The sequence below is a fragment of the Monodelphis domestica genome, chromosome 3 (genome assembly GCF_027887165.1).
Source record: "Monodelphis domestica isolate mMonDom1 chromosome 3, mMonDom1.pri, whole genome shotgun sequence".
Lineage (NCBI taxonomy): Eukaryota > Metazoa > Chordata > Mammalia > Didelphimorphia > Didelphidae > Monodelphis > Monodelphis domestica.
In genome coordinates, this window is record NC_077229.1 from 19693552 (window position 1) to 19714452 (window position 20901).

The 20901-nt window shown below is 38.4% G+C and overlaps 1 protein-coding gene across 3 annotated transcripts in view; it reads right to left on the bottom strand.

Moving 5' to 3' along the window:
• Nucleotides 1-20901, bottom strand: part of OSBP2 (oxysterol binding protein 2) — a 384108-nt gene that overhangs the window by 182465 nt on the left and 180742 nt on the right. The window contains exon 1 of one of the 3 annotated variants that reach the window (XM_056821484.1): nt 12570-12732. The exons of the other annotated variants lie outside the window; for them this stretch is intronic. The gene's annotated coding sequence lies outside the window, so the exon portion shown is untranslated. Of the gene's footprint in view, nt 1-12569; nt 12733-20901 lie in introns of those variants that run through there. 3 annotated transcript variants of the gene reach the window in all.

Consider the following 20901-nt stretch of genomic DNA (forward strand, 5'->3'; position numbering starts at 1 on the left):
CCTGACAAAATGGTGAACTCCTCTCATAAGCCCATATAACGGAGTAAAAAAAAAAAAAATTGAGTTGTTTCCTGTTCCTAATCTAAGCCCCATTCAAAAAGATAGGATTTAAACTCCTTGTTTTGATTGGTTAAAACTCACTTGAATTAGGATATTTGATATTGTAAATTGCACATTTTGATTTACTAGCTTTCCAGAGGAGAATAATTCTTAAGTAATCAAACAATGGTAAGCAAGGGACAGTACCATCTTACTGGCAGGGACAAGGATAAAAGGAGATTGCCTGCTCCCATATTTTGTACTTGCTTGCTGGCTATAACACTTGTAACACTGACTCTCACCTCTGACACACTGAAGCTCCTTTCTCTTACCAAGCAAAATTGAGCAGAACACTCCGGGGAAATAATGGATATTTGGTAAAAGAAAGGACCCCCAGCATTTCTGATGAAAGGACCAGAGCTGTATGGGAACTCTGAAATTCAAACATTGGAGTAAAGAGAGACATAAAAAAAAAATACAAATAAGCAATCATGGGAGACTAAACACAGCGAAACTGCTTACATTCTAATATGGAGAGACAACACATGTGTTTCCATGAAAACACTATCATTGGGGTCACACATGGAAGGCCTGTGAGTGGTTCTATGATGTTTTGATTATCTTAAGAAGGGAGAAAGAGGGAAAGAGAAAAGGATTAGGGAAGATTATTTCACATATTAAGGGTATACAAGTGGTTCTATGATGTTTTGATTATCTTAAGAAGGGAGAAAGAGGGAAAGAGAAAAGGATTAGGGAAGATTATTTCACATATTAAGGGTATACAAGTCAATCCACGTAGAAACACGAAGGAGTTGGGGATGGGGAACCAGCTGGCATTTGAACCTCACTCTCATCTGAACTGGTTAAAAGGGAAACTACATCCACAGAGTTAAGTACAGAAATATGTTTTATTCAACATCAAAGTAGGAAAATAAGGGAAGAAAGGGGAAATGGAGGGAAGATATTTGTTTTTGAAATTTTTATTTAGTCAATTTAGAACATTTTTCCTTGGTTACAAGAACCATATTCTTTTCCTCCCTCCCCTTCCCATAGTCAACAACATGCAATTACACTGGGTTTTACATGTGTCCTTGATTGAAACCTATTTCCATGTTGTTGATGTTTGCAATAGGGTGATCATTTAGAGTCTACATCCCCACTCATATCCCCATTATAGGAGCCGCCTTCAGTTCCTACACAATTTACTTGTGAGTGGTGACCTGAGAAGGAGAATGGAGACTAAAGGAAAATGGATGAATAGATAATAGAGACAGGGGAGAAATGCAGGAATAAAGACTCAGAGATGACAAACTAAAACATGTGGGGAATCGTGATCTCCAATAATACTTATCATGGACAAGAGAGCCAGAGGAGTAATGAGAAGTATGAGAAACAAGAAAACAAGTGGGAAGCAATGATCTCTGATGATACTTCTCATGGGCAAGAGAGCCAAAGGAGTAATGAGAAGTATGAGAAGCAACAGTGTTGCAAGAAGCAAGCAGACATGAGGAGCAAGAGAGACTAAAACAGCAAGAGGATCCAGAGTAGTCAGAAGATCAAGAGGGAGACTCACTCTCTTCCCCAACTCTTATTGGAGATTTTAGGAATGTCATGTGGGAGGTGATTAATGATACTTAACATGACATAGGTTTTTAACATTGGTTGAAATGACAATCATGAAATCAAAGAGGAAGAGATTAATCCAACATGCGCCTTGGAAAGGAATGTGGTCTGACAAGGCGTGAGCTAGGACACTGTGGCTGGTAATGCCTTGCTCAGGAATTCTCTTGCCTTTTGGACTGCAGATTCTTCCATACAATGATCAACAAGTGACCTGACCATGAGTCTGGTAAATGAATACATAAGATACAATATCAATACAATACAATATCCAATACTTCCAAGATGCTAATATGCCTGGTATGCTACACGCATCAACCCATGTAATCACGCAGTTGTTTTTCTTCTGTGTTTCTACTCCCAAAGCGGATATGTGGATAGTGTTCTTTCTTGTAAATCCCTCCGAGTTGTTCTGGATCACTGCATTGCCACTAAAGGAGAAGTCCATTACATTTGATTGTATCACAGTGTATCAGTCTCTGTATATAAAGTTCTCCTGGTTCTCCTCCTCTCATTCTGCACCAACTCCTGGAGGTCTTTTCAGTTCACATGGAATTCTTCCATTTCATTATTCTTTTGAGCACAATAGTATTCAATGACCAACATATATCACAATTTGTTTGGCCATTCCCCAATTGGAGGGCATCCCCTCAAGAAATGAAGGGAAGATATATTAAGGGAGGGAATTACTCCTAAGCAAAACAAATACTAAGGATATTGAAAAATATTTGTAATCCTTTTTGAGATGGCAAAGAATTAGAATTTAAGGGGATGCCCATCACTTGGGGAAGCAATGCAATAAGTTATATTACATAAATAGGATGAAATACTATGGTATTATTAGAAATGTTGAAGAATACAGTTTCAGAGAAACCTGGGAAGATTTCTATTCATTGATATAGAGAGAAGTAAGCAGAACCAAAAGAACAATTTGTACAATGAAAAACTAAGGCACTCTGAACAGCAAAATACATGATTCTAGAGGTCTAATGATGAAACATATTGCCCACCTCCTTGTAGAGAGGTAAATGATTTGGAGTGCAATATAGTATGTAATATATACATATATACACACAAACATACATTTTTGAATATATGAATGCAAACTGAACATGAGCTGGATTTCTAGAGCTCAGAATCTCACCCAAGGTATCTAGGTAGGTGGGGTGGGAAGGATAATTTAGAGCTGAAGTGGAGATAAAAGAGTTGGTCTCATAGAAGTTGGTTTGTACATCCCCTTCAGAAATTAAAAAAACAAAAACACCCTGTGCATTAAAAGGTTACTCTTAATTTGCATTGTTATTACTTTTCCAGAGTAGATCCAGGGTGTCAACAAAGATGTAAATTTCTCTCTGGAGGAGGTACCTGAGATCAAATTCCTTATGCAAATTTAGGGAAAGATTTGTTGAGTCTGAGTTAAAAAACTAACCTCTGTGTTATTATTATCATTTCTTTAATGAATCTATTATTTTTAATGGGATGTCATTTTATTAGATAATTTTATATAGGGCTTTAAATGTGATAAAGCAGTTCTGTGTAAAATTATTTGAAAACTTAGTAACAATTTTTGCTTCATATTTTAAATATGTGATACGTAAATTTTTCTCTTATATTCTAAGGTGTGAGGGGCTGTTAGATTTAAGCTTTAAAAAAGGCATAGTATATTCCTCTCAGCCTTTGTTAAGATGGCTTATCAGAGCTTATCAGGTCTTCTGGTAGTGTTTTGAACCTCTCTCTTATCATACTTTTTCCAAAACCTGAGGTTTTTTCTCCTGTTAAAATAAGGAACTTTGAGAGTTAAATCTCATGATTTTTATTTAAGATCATTTATAAAATCATGTTATTGTATTTTTTAATAATGACAATTTACTGAAGATGCATTTCTGAATCTACTATTCACTGTGCAAGTTTAGATTGTAATTATTATTCTGAAAGATCATCAGTAATTTCTATTAATGAGAAAAATATCAGTAATTTAGCCCTAGCTATAGTTAACAGAATCTGCTATTTCAGGTGAAATCTTATGAAACTGTAATTGGTATTATTCTGAGTTTCATTTTAGGTGTGCTCATCAGGATATACTATTAAAGCAATGATTCCTATTGCCAGTAGTCCTATATGGGTGCTGTCCATTATCTATAGGTGTGATGTGGGTAGACACCTCTAGACACCCTAAAACCCAGATTGTGTGCCAGGTCAGAGAATATTTTTTCCTTGCATTCCTGCAGTGCAAGAGAAGATGACTCTGAACCCCATCTGGCCTCTCTCTTCTTGATGAGCACAGAGAGCCATCTCCCAGCTTGCCCCTGATAAATGTCTAAATTATCCTCTAAACTGGACAGTTCACTCCTTTTAGGCTTTGAGGCACAGGATATAACCACATGACCCATCTCGGGTTCCTGAGACCCAGTAATATGCCATCATCATCCTATATCTAATCACATAGGCCCCATTGTCAAAAGGGTATAAAAACCCCAGAATCCATCTCCTCTAGAAGGCAGAGCTCCACCTGTACAGTCTCCCACCCCTTGACAACATGACTTTAAAATTAATACATCTGTCTTTTATTTTCAAGCTAGTTATTAGAATCTATCATTTTTTTTGTTTTTACAAAAACTTTTTAATTTGATGTAGTCAAAATAATTTATTTTATATTTTGACTTTTTAAAAAATTAATTATTTTTAAATTTGGTCAATTTCAAACATTATTTCCTGGTTACAAAAATCATTTTCTATTCTCCCCTCCTCTCCCTCCCCTTCCCTCCCCTCCTGTAGCTGACACACAATTCCACTGGGTATTACATGTGTCCTTGACCAGAATCCATTTTCATATTGTTGGTATTTGTACTAGGATGTTCATTCAGAGTCTACATCCTCAATCGTATCCCCCTCGACCTATGAAATCAAGCAGTTGTTTTTCTTTGGTGTTTTTACTCCCACAGTTTTTCCTCTGAATGTGGATAGTGTTCTTTCTCATACATTCCCCCCACCCCCTGGTTGTTCAGGATCACTGCATTGCCACTAATGGCGAAGTTCATTACATTCGATTGTACCACAGTGTATCAGTCTCTGTGTACAATGTTCTCCTGGTTCTGCTCCTTTCACTCTGCATCACTTCCTGGACGTTGTTCAAGTTCACATGGAATCTCTCCAGTTCAACATTCCTTTGAGCTTAATAGTATTCCATCACCAACAGATACCACAATTTGTTCAGTCATTTCCAATCGAAGGGCATCCCCTCATTTTGGTTACATTGGTTTTGTTTGTACAAAAAAAAAAAACTTTTTAATTTGATGTAGTCAAAATTATTTATTTTACATTGTGACTCTTTCTAAGTCTTGCTTGGTTTAAAATTTTTTCCCTTCCCAAAGGTCTGACATGTATACTATTTGGTGTTCACATAATTTACTTATAGTTTCCTTCTTTATGTTCAAGTCACTCACCCATTCTGAGTTTATCTTGGTGTAGGGTGTGAGATGTTGATCCAAACCTAATCTCTCCCATACTGTCTTCCAATTTTCCCAGTAGTTTTTATCACATAGTGGGTTTTTGTCCCAAAAGCTGGGATACTTTGGCTTGTCATAGACTGTCTTGCTAAGGTCACTTACCCCAAGTCTATTTCACTGATCCTCCTTTCTGTCTCTTAGCCAGTACCAAATTGTTTTGATGACCACTGCTTTATAGCATAGTTTGTATTTTTTTTCATTATTTCCCTGGATATCTTTGATCCTTTGTTCTTCCAAATGAACTTTGTTATGGTTTTTTCTAGTTCAGTAAAAAAGGTTTTTGGAAGTTCGATGGATATGGCACTAAATAAATAGATAAGTTTGGGTATGATGGTCATTTTTATTATGTTAGCTCATCCTACCTGTGAGCAGTTAATGTTTTTCCAATTGGCTCAGATCTAGTTTTAATTGTGTGGAGAGTGTTTTGTAGTTGTGTTCATATATTTCCTGTGTTTCTTGGCAGATAGATTCCTAAGTATTTTATATTGTCTAAGGTGATTTTGAATGGGATTTCTATTTCTAATTCCTGCTGATGAGTGTAAACCTTAAAATTTCTTAGACTTATAAATGTTGGAAATTTCCCCATTGGGAAATTTCATACTTGGAAAAAATTTCCTACTGATAGTAAGAACTCTATTGGAATGTGAAACCCCTTGGCATGGGAGGATCCTTCTCCTCCCTAAGACTACTTTAGGACAGAAACCTTTTGCTAAACAATGGAAAGGGCTTTGACCTATGCTTAAGCATAGAACAGGAAGTTCTTTGAGTCATGATTGATTTTAGAATTGATACAATAGAGATACTTGGAATGACAGGACCAGGTCTTGGAACTTACAATCTCCACCCTACTCAGTCTAACAGGATTTAGGAAGGGCTGCAGCATAGATCAAGATTTAATTATTTGAGAATATGACCTACAACAGACATGTGCCAAGGAAACAGACCTCTGGGTGGTCCTGGGTTAAGCTAGAGCCACCATTGGCACAGGGGAGACATCGACAGTGATTTGTAGATGTGAGAACTGAGGGGAGGGGACTTAGATGGTTTCCTTAAAGATAGCGGGGTCTGAGGAGAGAAGAGAGAGGAGGTTTTGCTCTGAGCGAGGTGGCTCTGAAGGAGGACTGAGGAGGTTGCTCTGTGGGAGGACCAGGAGAGAAGCCTGGCTCTGAAGGAGGAGAATTCTCTGGAAACATTTCTTGAAAGGAGGCTCTCTTGAAGGTGGAGCCTGAGGTTGGCATGAGAAGCCTTACCTAGAGAGATCTTGGGTGAGTGATAAAACCAACTGACTGATTTATTCATTCTTATTCCTTTCTTACTTTCTTTCTTTTTCTATTGATTAATCAGTGTATTATAAATTAAATTTCTCTATAAAACCCAGTTGGCTTGGGCATATTCATAAATTGGGAATATATTCCCTGGCGACCATCTTATATTTATATAAAACCAAGACACAGTAGGAAAACATATTTCAGCGGTCATAATTGATATATATATTTCCCTTGCTCCCAAACATTTTAAATATCACATGAGATATGTTGGAGATAAATAGAAATGCTGATGACTTATGTGGGTTTATTTTGTATCCTGCAACTTTGCTAAAGTTGATTATTTCCACTAGCTTTTTAGTTGATTCTCTAGGATTCTTTAAGTAGACCATTATATCATCCACAAAGAGTGATAGCTTGGTCTCTTCATTGCCAATTTTAATACCTTCAATTTCTTTTTCTTCTCTAATTGCTACTGCTAGTGTTTCTAGTACAATGTTAAATAATAGAGGTGATAACGGGCATCCTTGTTTCACTCCTGATCTTATTGGGAATGCATCTAAGTTTATCCCCATTGCAGATGATATTGTCTGACGGTTTTAGATAGATACTGTTTATTATTTTTAGGAAAGACCCTTCTATTCCTATACTTTCTAGTGTTTTTAATAGGAATGAGTGTTGTATTTTGTCAAAGGCTTTTTCTGCATCTATTGAGATAATCATGTGATTTTTGTTGGTTTGCTTGTTAATATGGTCAATTATGTGGATGGTTTTCCTGATATTGAATCATCCTTGCAGTAAATCTTGAAATCTCTCAGACTTCTGAATGTTAAAAATTTCCCCATCAGGGAATTCTTAATTGAAACAAATTCCCTACTGAGAAACATTCCCCATTTTGATGTGAGAACTCGCCAGGATCAGAAATGGGAAGACCTCTACTCCAACTGTACTTAAGACTGCTTTAGGGGGGAAAAAAACTCCTTGCTAAACAAAGAAAGTACTTGGATCCATGCTTATGGTGGGGCAAGGAGTTCTTTGAGCCGGGCCTGTTTTTAGAATTGATACAATGAGATGCTAGGTACCTCAAAGGGTCGGGCAAGTTTTCTCTTGATGAGATTAGTTGACTCAGCTGTGTTTTCTCTCGTTCAGATTTACTGAGGATCTTGGTTGACACAGCAGCATTTTTTCTGATTCAGACTTACTGAGGAGATTGGTTGACTTAGCAGGAATTCAGATGGGCACTCCTTTGGAAAGCGTCTACAGTGATTGGTAGATGTAGGGACTTAGGGGAGGTGACATGGGAGAAAAACCCCTAAATAAGAAAAAGCAGAATCTCTTGATAGAGATATCCTTTTGGAGAAAACCTTTTGGAGGATCTCTGATGAGGACCACTTGGGAAGAATCTCTTGAGAGAGGCCTTTTGGAACAGTCTCTGGCCGGAAGGCTCTCTGGTGAAGTCAGCTGAAATGGAGCTGGCCTGGTGTCACTAGAATCCTTGTTTAGTCAGACCTTGTGGTGAGTGTTAAAAAACTGACTGATTTCTCTCTTAAGGCTCAGGTCTAGGCCATATTGGCTTGAGGCCCTTCATACTTATTCCTTTCTTACTCTCTCTCTCTTTCTCTAATTCCTCATTATATTATTAATTAAAAATCTCTATAAAACCCAGTTGACTTGGGTATTTGAATAATTGGGAATATTTCCCTGGCGACCACCTTATATTTGATTTAAAACCAAGACACTGTAGTGAAACACATTTTCTGCAGTCAAATTTACTCACCCTCTCTTATATCTATCACAATTTATATCTTCCACCATTTTAACTCACTACAGTTTAAGACCTCAACCATTTTAAATCTCACATTGCATTCCTGATATAAATCCCACCTGATCATAGTGAATGGAATCTGTCATTCTTGACAAGGGCAACCTGTCCCAAACCTGGGGTTTTTACCTCAAAGCTCTCCTACAACAGGTGGAGTGTTGTTTCAAGGGACAAGTTGGGGGAGTGACTGCATCAGTAGAGATAGATCTCCTCTGCTTTAATTTCCATTGTATTTCTGACTGGGAAATATCCACACCTAGCTGATTCTGGGCCTGACTTATGGCATATCTCTGACTTTTGCCTAGAATTTACATCTGTGAAAACGGAATGAATAATATTCTTACCAATTTGGTAGACATTTCTCTTTCTATCCAGGGACTGATGAAACAACTTGAAAAACAGAGGTGATAACACCAGACATGGAAGAGGTCCCAGCTCAGGCCCATGGTGCTGGTGATGCCCAGAGCCACCCAGGACAGCAGCTCCTGGAACCTCCTGATAAGAGCCTTTTCCATGAACTTGTTCAGAGTCTATAGTTCCCTGGCCCAATGACCCTTCCTACTCTTTGCTTCCTGCCAGCTTGTTCAAATGACCCAATCCCCAACTGCTATGCCCTAATGTCCATCTTCTGACACTGTACTTTTCATGGAAATCCCCTTCTCAAGGCCATCCTCATTACCCCAGAACCAAATAAAAGACCACTCTTGAGTTACCCTGGGAGAGCCACTTAAACAACAGGCTTTTTTTTTTGCTCCACTTGCAAACTCCTTAACTCAATAAAGAATTGATGACTGGCTTCCATTGTCCTTATCACACCCAACTAGGGGGCAATTTCCCCCTTATTATAACCATGTCCCTCTTTTTACCTTTTATAGAAACTCTATAATCAGGGCAATTGATCAGTGAAATATACAAACTACATTAAATCTTTATTATTTTAAAGCTGAAACATCTAAGGTTTTAGTGTGTAAGATCAAAGCTGTTCAATCTGAAATTATTTTTTTATTCCTCTGTACACAACCAAATTAATAAGTATTTTCCCTTTTTTTGTTATTAATTATTTAAAATCCTTCCATTATTACAGAGTGATATAATTAGGGAAGGATATAAGAACATCTAAATCAGGATATAATTCTACTGTGTTATAAGGTTACATCAGAAACAGTTTTCTGTTTTGAGTTAGAATTGTGTGAATTCATTTATAGAGAAAAATAATTTATGGTCTATATTTTGTTATCTATAACTGACATCTAATTCTATTTAATATTTGTTATAATGCTAACATTGGTATTCTGTTATGTAAGCGGATTACACAAGGGTATGAAGAAGATATAAGAGCATTACTCTATATAAGTTTAATATCTAGTTTATTTGAACATGGTCAGAAGCTGATTATATTTTATTATAATTTATTTGATACAATATAGAATAATTTGCCTAGATTTTTATACATCCCAACGTCCACTGAAGGGTGAAACATCTTTTGGGTAAATTCATATATGTAACCATCTAGCTTAGGCATAGAAGCCATATATCATCTATGACTTTTGCATAGGATAAGATCCTTAACAGAATCTCATCCTCCTGAGGGGTAACTCAGAAAATTAAAATTTGAGATTAGAGTGAATAACTGATAAATATTAATAAGAAGAATAATGGAAGTGAGATAATTGAAGTGAAAGCTTTTGAAGAATGTAGAAAAGATCATATGATCATACATATGTCAAATCTGTTTCTAATTTTGTTTAAAGCATCAAACATGTTCTAATACCAAATTGCCAAAAAAAAAGCTAGCTTTAAAGGTTAAATTCTCATAAATTCTTTTAAATTTCTTTCAGGTTGTTATTGACAGTTTCCTAAAGCAAGGAACTGGTTCAGACACAAAGAATAGCACTTATCCCTTTCATGTCTCTTCCATGCATCATGTCTATCAGTCATTTTTGACATCATTATAAAAGACCCAAGCCATTACAGCTAGGTCCTCCATATAATGTAGTCATTATATTGGGAGTGTTTTGGATTGTGAGAACTTATTTTTCATATAATGTACTAATTCTCATATCATGGTCTTGGAGTAAAAAGGCCCTAAATTCCTGTATTTCAGAAAGAATTTCAGAGTCAAGGTCTTCAACCTCTGGCACCATGCAAACTACAGATTTTTACATTTCTAACCAAATGAAGAGGACAAGGATTCTTTTCCTGTATTCCGTGTTCCTCATGACACTGTTATGGGGAGGGATGGGTAGTTTGATGGACCATCTCTTAATTAGCTATCTCCCAATTAGAGATGTCTTGGGATGTTCAAGGGAGAGGTTGAATAATGAGCTGCTAATTACTCTAATTGAGCTTCCTAAGTTTCAAGTTTTGGGATTTCTAGTCATTGAGAGAGGGCCACTGACCTATCATTTTATTTGTTAAAATACTGGCCAAACCAATGAACTGATCTTCCTACCCAAAAATCAGTCTCTTAAAATAATTTTAATTGTAACAACCAGACATCCAGAAAAGAGACTTAAGTTCTACATCTTGCATCTGTGCTAGTTCTGTATAGAAATCAGCATTGTAGCCTCAGCCTCTAAACTGAGCCTCTAAGCTCTAAACTAATCCAATTAATTCACAGGTAACTTTTTTCTTTTTAAACCCTTACCCTTCCATCTTAGAATCAATACTGTGTATTGGAGAGATCAGTAAAGGCTAGGCAATGGGGACTAAGTGACTTGCCCATGGTCATATAGTTAGGAAACATCTGAGGCTAGATTTGAATTCAGGACCTCCTGTCTCTAGGTCTGACTCTCAAACCACTGAATCACCTAGCTGCCCCCAACTTGTTTCTAAAAATCCATTTTTTAATACTTAGAATGAAGAGATAATCAGTGTGTGCTATTCTCATGAGGATTTTATATCACTAAACTACAATATCTGAAATTGTCTCCTGCTGTCACAGAGTTGATTCACCTACTAAAACAAGGTAGCCCAACACCGAGAGCTAGACTGAGATCAGGAGACTTCGGAGTGACTTTGGGGCTCAGCCTTTAGCTCTGACGTTGGCTAGCTCCGTGATCATGGAAAAGTGTTTCTTGCAGCTCAAGTTTCCTTATATATTAATGGAATAATAATACTTGTCCATCCTACCTTATAAAACTGTTTCACAACATATGCTCAAACAAATAGAGTAAAATGGGACTGTTATGGATTAATGAAATGAAACAAGGAAGAGGCTGGATGGCACTGAAAACTACCCCCTCCAATGCTCTATTTCTACTACTATTTCTAGGCTTAGGAAAAAACTACTGTGGATGGAATCCCCACTTTAGCAAGTGAGTAAAGGCAATTAGAAGGTAGAGTACGTGAAAGGTTAGAACTTGAATTCAAATCTAGCTGTTATCTTTAGCAAGACACTTAATCTCAGTGCCTAAGAAAGGAGAGGGTTTGGATGAGATTCCCTTAAGGTTCCTTCTAACTCAATATATAATCTTGCCATTCTGTATTTTCATGGAGCAAAATGAGGATGTTTCTATAAACTTTGAACAAATATGGGCAAGTCCATGGCATCCCAGTGTTGTGGCAGGAGGCAGGATTCTAGAAATCTAAATTCTACCACTACTTAGCATGCAGTCTTGGGCAAGTCACTTAATTTCTCTAACCCTCAGTTTTCCTAATCAATTAAATGGAGAAGATACACCTATTTCATAGGACAAATGAGGCAATATATTTTAAAATGCTTTATGAATTGTAAGTACTCTACAAATATGTGGCTGTGAATAATCACATTTTAAACATCCCTCAAGTCTACCTCTTATACCACTTCATGACAGTGAAGTGACACTAGCCAAGGATAGGCACTGACAGGTGCTACCAACAGACAAGACTCTTGTTTCACAGTGAACAATCCAGACAAGTTCATAAATATTAAACACCAGAAAGTTAGCCAGCTGCTGAAGAAGACTTGCATTTGGTCACAGATACTCATGAAAACCTATCAATTCAAATATAGCAGGGCTGCGATTGGCATCAGTAGAGGTACCCAGGCCTTGGAAGTAGTCAGAGACCTCTAGAAAGAGTAAGACAATGAGTGTGTGTACATGCGTGTGCTCAAGTGGTGGGCAGCCTGTGTATATGTGTAGTCACATGTCCACATGTATAGCAAGGACAGGTCATGTCCCTCCAAGCCACCTGAGCATTAGCATTTGAGTGAAGGGCCCTTTAAAAAGCTCTCCTCTTTCTGGTGAATCACAAAAAACCTCAGAACATTAATCAGAAATTTCCAACCTGAGGCAGGTTCTCTGCTATGCCCCTTGATAGTGCCTGGTTCTTTACCTTTCAGATGGCTTTCATGTCTCTGTGTGCCCAGATGTTCTTTTGGGGTAAGCCCCCAGGGCTCTCTTCCCTTGTGCGGCCCCCCTTCTTCCGTTCTGATTTCAATGAAGAGGCCTCTGACAGAATCTGTCCTATAGGAATGAATTCTAGACAATGGACTATGAGATCAGAATCAGATTATGACTTCAGCACTGGACTGGGCAATAAAGGAACAAAATAAGGCTGATGTCTTTGGGAAATTACAATGGAAAACACTGGCTTGAGAATCACAAATAGGCAAAAAAAATTTTAGTAACTCATATAGTTTCTAAAATCTCACTCTGATAAAGTGGCAGATTAGTATAATAGAAATATCAAGAGAGGAAGCTGATCATACAGAACTTGAACTCATGATAAGAGATTAGGGCTGAATATGTAGATTTTGGAATCTTCTGTCTAAAGATGGTGTGGTTAAATTCATAAAAAAGTAATGAGACCATTCTCAAGATCTAGGTGGCTCAGAGGACTAACAGATAAGGGTGCTGACATTCTTTTGTGGTCCTCTGTTTCCAGATATGAGCTCCAGAAGTGTCTTTTAGGTTGACAAGTGGAACATGATGGGTGGCTGATTCAAGGGACCTTCCCTCAGATCAATCAACTCAAGGTGTTGTCAGTTCCCAATCTTGGTGAATAGTCTTCTGCTACAAGGATGCAGCTAGATAGCTCAGAGGACAGACCACTGGGCCTGAATACAGAAAGACCTGAACTTATATATCTGGCCTCAAGACACTGGCTATGTGATGTTGGACTAAGTACCTCTGCTTGACTTATTCACTGGGGAAGGACATGGTAATAATAAACTCTAGTATCTCTGCCAAGAAAACTTCACATATTCTATAATCCATGGGGTCATGAAGACTTGGACATGACAGAACAACAAGAGCCACATAAATTTCCTTTTAACTGTCAAAGGAGCTGTGAAGTTCTCATTTTGTTCTAATACTAAACATAAACTGCCGGGGACTGGCCTCAGTAAGGCCCAACCTAGAACACCTAGCACAGTCCTACAGTAAAAGAACGAGTTTATTTCAATGGGGAGTGGGCAATGTAGAGGATGGTGAGCCAAGACTGGCCCTTTTGCTTCTGGTGATACTTTTGAATTTTGGAGCATTCAAAGGGATTTTTCTCCTCACCAAAAAGGCTTACACTAGACACTTCTTTGATCCAATTATCTCGTATCTCAAAAAAAGTCTATGGAAATTAGGCCCTTAGAATTGTCTGGGAATCATCTTTGTGTGCAAATGTGTTAAGAGTTGTTTGGTTTGGAAAGGCTTTTTGAAAATGATTATGCAACTGACAAAATAGTCCTTGTAATGACATATAAATATAGGCAGCCAGCTGAGGGGTGGCAGGAATGAGGGACTCCAGCATTGAGAGTATATGAACCAAGGCAAATCCCCCGAACTCTAGGATTGCCTAGAAATTGTGCTGAGGGAACTATCTGAGGGTGTTAAATTTGGTGTTTGAGAGAACAACTGTACAACATGACCTTTATTGGGATTATTTGGGGGCAAGTCCCTGGGGAAACACTTAAATGGCCACTTCTTCATTCAGACTAAGAACCCAGAGACATTCCTGGAATTGAGGATAAGGATAAATGTGCCAACTGCACCTCATTTAATCTTCTGAGGACAGGCATGGATGAGGCATCCATTTAGGAAGTTTCTACTCACTCCTGAAATATGAATGATAATTCTCTTTCTGGACCTTCCTGAAAGAGGCCTCTGAAAATCACAAGTTCCAAAAGGTCTCTTCCTACATCACATATGAACATTTCTCATCTTCATGGCAGCCTTATGAGTTCAACATCTAAAGAGTTCCCATGTCCCTCAGTAAAAGCTAACTGGCTGCAGAAGATATTTCCTGCATTGGAGAATATGAGCACTGACAGGGGAACTCAAGATCTGTCAGAATCATTCAGAATCCTTTGGCATTGCTTGGGTCTCCCTGTGGGGCATTTCCTCATTTCATTAACTACTGCAGACCAACCAGCCAGGGACAGTGACACCGTAGCCTGTAGTATTTGGGGTCTACTACAGGAATATAGTCAAGCTACAGTAACAGAAACACACACAATGCTTTTGCCAAGTGGAAGGAGGCAGCATAGGTCTACAACAATACTCCTTGTAAGTGAATAGAATTAGGCCTGTGTGTGGGACATGGGGAAGGGTTAGGAGAGGGTATTAACCATCCCAACTAGAGGGGGTACAGTTAGGCCTGTTAAAGAGGGCCAAATCTGGCTTCAACAGTGGAAGCAAAAATAAGCATAGTTGCCTCCAGCATAAAATAGCAGACCAATGGACCCTGGCACAGTGGGTGGTAGGCAGAGATGTGTCCCCCAGTGGCAGTAGCAATCCAAGAGCAGAAGAGCAAAATCTGGCATGTAAAGTGGTGAAAGCCAATGCCACAAGAGCCTACCACTCTCTATAATCTGGAACAAACTGGCACCTCTAGACTGCTGGCAGCACCACTTCCCGTCACCAATATACAATTCCTTCCCAGGGAGGTCTCTTGAGAGGACCAAGGAGTGGCATGGTTAGGGCATGGGGAAACTTACTTTTTGGCAACAAGGAAGAGGCCAAATTGTCTACCCAATAGTCCCCACAGAAGAAAGGGGACTGACACTCAGAAATCTCCTATGGGTCAAATAGAGCTTTTGTGAGTGGGGAGCTCCTGGCTTGTGGAACAGGGAATAACTAGATGGCATTCAGGGGAATTCTCCCTGACCTGTAATAAGAATCAGGGATTGTCCAAAAAGCATCACCATTTTTGCTCTTCCCCTGATATTCCTGGTACTCCTTTGCTTATGGTCCCCTTTGTACTTGGGGATTCACCCCAAAAGGCAGAAATTTGGCATCACTTGCCACACGGACTCAATTTTTAAACAAAAAAAATGTTTAAACCCTTCGAGTCTCTCCCAGATTCAGTCCCTTCTCCACAGGGTTGTTAAAGTGTTCATTTTGGTTTGTAGTTTCTGTTTTAATTTTGCTTATCTTCTTCAATGGCTTCTTGAATAGCAGTAACAAAGGTTAATAAGAGCCCTCAAATCATTTACATGGTAGAAGATCCTTTCTAAGACTCTGGGGATCTTACCACTAAGGGTTCAGAGTGGTCAGAGAAATATCCAAACCTTTGCCCCATACATGTTAACACTAGTTTTGGATTTTTTTGTCAAAAGGTATGAAGAGGGGCAGGTGGGTGGCACAGTGGATAGAGTGCCAGTCCTGGAACCAGGAATTTATGGGTTCAAACCTTATCTTAGACACTTCCTGTGTGATGCTGGGCAAGTCTTAACTCCATTTGCCTAAGCCCTTGTCCTTCTGTTTTAGAGTTTGTTACTAAGAGAGAAAGTAAGGTTTTAAGAAATAAATAAAAGGTACACAGACTACCCTCAAAGCTGGGGGGGGGGGTGTTACAGGCTGTTGATACCAGTTATTGGTTGCTTGAGTATAAAATAGACACAAGGAACTACAGAGGTGCTCTTTTATGTTTGGCTAATGAAAAAAATGATCAACGGAACCAGGGAGCTTCACTTAAAGTCAACTCAAGGTATCTTGAATGTTGCTGAGAAAATATTATTCTTCTGCTCTGGAGAAGTAAAGCTCCTTTTAACTACTGAATGACACATAAGAGTCCCATTTTGTTCTAATAATGAACATAAATTCCCAGGAAGCTGGCCTGAGTCAGGCTCGGCCTAGAACAGATGGTCAATAATTGACAAGTGGTCAATGAACATTTTAGTGCCTATTATGTGCCAAGCATTGATTGAGTATACAATCCCAAACAGAAACAAAGACAGTTCCTGCCCTCAAGGAGTTGATGAACTAATGGCTCAAAATGACACACAAAAGGAAGTTGAAAAGGTGTAGTTGGTGGGAAATTGGGAAGAGCCTGTAGTGGGCCCCCTCCTTTAAAAAAAGGCCCTGAAGTTCATGGCTTTATACTCCAGGCATGGGGGGGGGGGCAACTGGAGAAGCAGATGGTACTGATGAGAAGGGAGGACCAACGAACTCAATCTTGCAGGATACAAAGTTTCCAGTGATGAGTTTCTTGGGAAAAGAAGGTATGATGGAGAGTCCAAAGAAGTCCCAAACAGTGTGGCTGATGGAAAATGATAAACTGAAATGGTAACTGAACCTGTAAGAACCTTATCTCATCTTGCCTGGTAGGCCTGCCATATTCCCTTACAGTCATCTCCAAGCCAAGCTTCCAAGCGCTTCTCTGTTTTCCTACTCTACCTCTCCATGTGTTTTGTCTTCCTCTAGTGGAATGTAAGCTCCGTGGGTGCAAGAACTTTCTTGCTTCTTTATTCTTGTATCCTGACAGTATAGCATAGTGCTTAGGACATAAAATAAATGCTCACTAGAATGATTTTTGTTTTTTCACTTATTCATACATTCATGGGAGCTGATGCAGTTATTGGGACAAAGGATAGAGAGAATAGAGGCCAGAAGAAAGTGTTTGGGTATTACCTATATACAAGATGTGGAGACATGAATAATGAACAGCAAAAGAGAATAAAAAGGAGTCAGGAAGGCAAAAAAGGAGAAAACAAGAGAGAGGCCAATGTCCTGAGAACTCAGAGAAGTAAAGACAATGTATATAAAACAGCTTCCCCCCTGCTTCCCCCACCCCAACTCACTCCCAGGAATCTAGCTATGAAAGGAAGAGGCATGGGTTAATAGCTTAAGAAGATGGGAGGGGCAAATGAGAGAGGTACTATTTATTCTAACTAGGCAAAGCAGCAAAAACCTTGCTTTCATCTCCCCCTTGTGGTTACTTGAGGTAAATGCTAGATATTTTTCTTTCAGAAAACCTGATGTAAGGGTGATGATTTCAAATGTTCTTTTGGGGAAACTTCAAAAACAAGGACTTACCCATCCAAGTTGACAATCAGGATCTAGATCCAATTAATTTGTTCTTTCACAATTAATATATATTGCTCACAGAATCTTAGAGGGAAAGAGGAGTTCAGGAGTTAATTAGTTTAACCCTTTTATGTGTGTGAAGAGAACCCCTTCCTCCAAAGATCATGAACTTTCTGCTTGTCCACAGGAGCCCATTGGCTTGGCTGAAACTCTCCAAACAGAGAGATTTTGATTGGTTCCTGAGATGTGCTAGACCAACACACAAGAAAAGGATGTGACTTGGAGAAGGAGAACTATAAAAATTAATCAGAGAGTAGGTTGGGTTTTTTCTCTGGAGATTTTTGGTGGGGAGTTTGTCTGCGATCCAACTCCAACACTGGTGGCTTGAGCAGAAGACACTCACATGGGCTGGTAAGACTAGCGTGGAAGGCTAGGAAATACTTTTTCTATTTCCTTCCCTCCTTATTTCTTTCTTACATATTAAAATTGAACTGTTAAAAGCTACTATCATCCTTGTGACTTATGGTTAGTTATTTTATAACTGGCAACCACACCAATAATCCTTTTTAAGACTAATATTATATTTCTAAACCAATTTCTAAATATTATTACATTTAGCATATTACACTTGGCATAATATTAATTTTTCAATATCACATGATACACAAACCTCTACAGGATCCTTGAGAAGTAACGATTTAGTCTCTAATAATGAAGAACTTGGAAACACACAAGCAGCTCCATATACCTGATGACAGTTTTAATTGTTTTGGAGTTCTTGATACTAAGGTGAAATCTGTCTCCCTGAAATGTTTATATACATGGTTTGAATATGATAAGTAAATATCATAAGGGAATTAAGGGAGCATGGAATAGTCTACCTGTCACCTATGGGTAAGGGAAGAATTATTGCAGCTTTTTTTTGTGGTGGTAAAGAATTGGAAATTGAGGGGTTGTCCATCAATTGGAGAATAGCTAAACAAGTTCTGGTATGTGATTATTCTGGAATACTATTGTGTTAGAAAAGACAATAAAAATGACTTCAGGAAAATCTGGAGAGATTTACCTGAATTGATACAAAGTGAAATGAAAAGAACCAGAAAAACACTGTACATAGTGATAGAAATATTTTTTGATGAAGAACTGTGAATGACCTTGGTATTATCAGCAATGCATTGATCCAAGACAATCCCAGAGACTCTTGATGAAAAATGCCATCTGCCTCAAGAAAGAACTGCTAGAGTTTGAATGCAGATCGAAACATATAATATTTCACTTACTTTCCTTTTTGAAGGGTTTTCTTCCACAAAATGACTAATATGGGGAAAATGTTTTATATGACTGCACATATAAAATCTATATCAAATTGTTTACTATCTAGGGGGAAGAGATGGCTGGGAGGGAGAAAGTAAAGAATGAGAGAATTTGGAACTCAAAAAAATGTTAGAAGATATTTTTAAATCCCTTAGGGCTGTATACCTTTTTTTAAATGTTCTTTTAGAAATGCTTTTAATTACCTCACTCTGGTAGGTGATTTCTGAATTGGTATATGTACTCCTCCCCTTTATAAATAAGCTCTAGAAAAACTTCACTTAGGGTCTGACTTGTGTGAATCAAGAATTATGACCTTGAAATTTTTAGTGAAATCTTAAATCAAAATATGTATTGGAAAGCAGTCAGGTGGTTCTGTGGATTGAAAGTTAGCTTCAGAGACAGAAGATCTTGAGTTCACATATGACCACAGACATTTTCTAGTTGTGTAATCCTGGGCAAAACACTTAACCCCATTGCCCAGCCCTTAACTGCTCTTCTGCCTTAGAACCAATACACAGTATTGAATTTAAGACAGAAGATGTTTAAAGAAAAAATCCTTTATTTGCTACCAAATCAGAACCCCAAATTATTAAAGAAGCATAATCCCCCTTTTGCTGAACCCTTATTACAATTTTAAGCACTGCCTAACTGGAAACAGGTGTAAGAAGGATAAAAAAAAATACAGTGGCTTAAGCAGGAAAAACTGAAATAGATGATTTGTGACTAAGTTTTGTAGATCTTTAAACCCAGGGAAGTGAGGCAGTTCAAAGGCAAAGAAAACACCTAAAACTTGGGTTTAAGGACCAAGAAAGTTTAGAAATTAGCAAATGAGAAGGAAAACTTTGGAGGGAGAAAGAAAGCATCACAGGTCAGTCCTAAGGAGTATTTGTCATATCTGACAAGTTGAGAAAAATTAAGATTTAAAGGCCCGTTGGGACTAGCATTTTTATATGTCTAAATGTCTGATCCTCACCCTATGGTGTTTTAAAACTCCAAGAGAGAAAATATAGTATTGTAGATGTATGAGGAAAAGTGTATTGTGTTATTCAATCTGTTTTTCTCATTACTGTCAAGCACAGCCGAACTGTAAAGGTTAAAATTAGTGATTAGATGATGATATGAAATTATGTGGTTGCCAGTATTTATTATATATTGAGTCATAAATTTATTTACAAATAGAGAGGAAACAATAAAGAAGAGAAATGTGAGGGGGATAGAGAAGTTATCTATCCTATCAACCTACATTTTTTATTTCTGGTCTGCATAATCCAGGCAGATATTAATTGGCTCTCAAACAGGAAGGCTGATGGTGAGTAACCACTTGGCCTCCTCCAAAATGGAACCTAGTCTCTCCAGAAGCTAGGAGAGGGATCAGCATTTTACTCACCCAACAAAGCAATCCAAGAGTTAGAGTCCAAGTAGAAGGCAAGCTCCAAGTTCATGATTCAAGCCAAAGTCTCCAGCAAAACTCCCTCAAAGACTATCTAAGACTATCTACAGAAGACAATCTCTCCAGACTATCTTCTCAAAGACAATCTCCTATTAAGGAGTTTGAGGAGTTTTTTTTTTTTTAACCCTTATACTGTGTATTGCTTCCAAGGCAGAAGAGTAAGGACTAGGCAATGGGGGTTAAGTGACTTGCCCAGGGTCACATAGCTGAGAAGTGTCTGAGGCCAGATTTGAACCCAGGACCTCCCATCTCTAGGCCTGGCTCTCAATCCACTGAGCTGCCCACCCCCTCCCCCCCGGCTTGCTTTTTAAGGTGACTTCTTGTCCCTTCCCCTCTTCACAGGGGCCAATCACAGTTTCCAAATTGTCTAGCACTGCCCAGGGGGAAGTATCAGTAGGATCCACTTCTCACCTTCTAAAGGTTAAGTTCTTATCAAAAAGATTCACAGAATCCCACTGATTGAATTTCCAAGGATGTGAATTCTCTACGTACCTTGCTAGCTTCTCACCCAGGACTAAGTAGGGTGTTTAATGTTTTGTTGATTCAATTCAAAAGTAAACAAGAGGGAATTAATCCTCTCTTCAGTCTAGTCAGGTACTATAAATAGGGGTACTTAAGTTGGTGTTAACTCAGGACAGACAATAAAGAATTCTCTTTCACA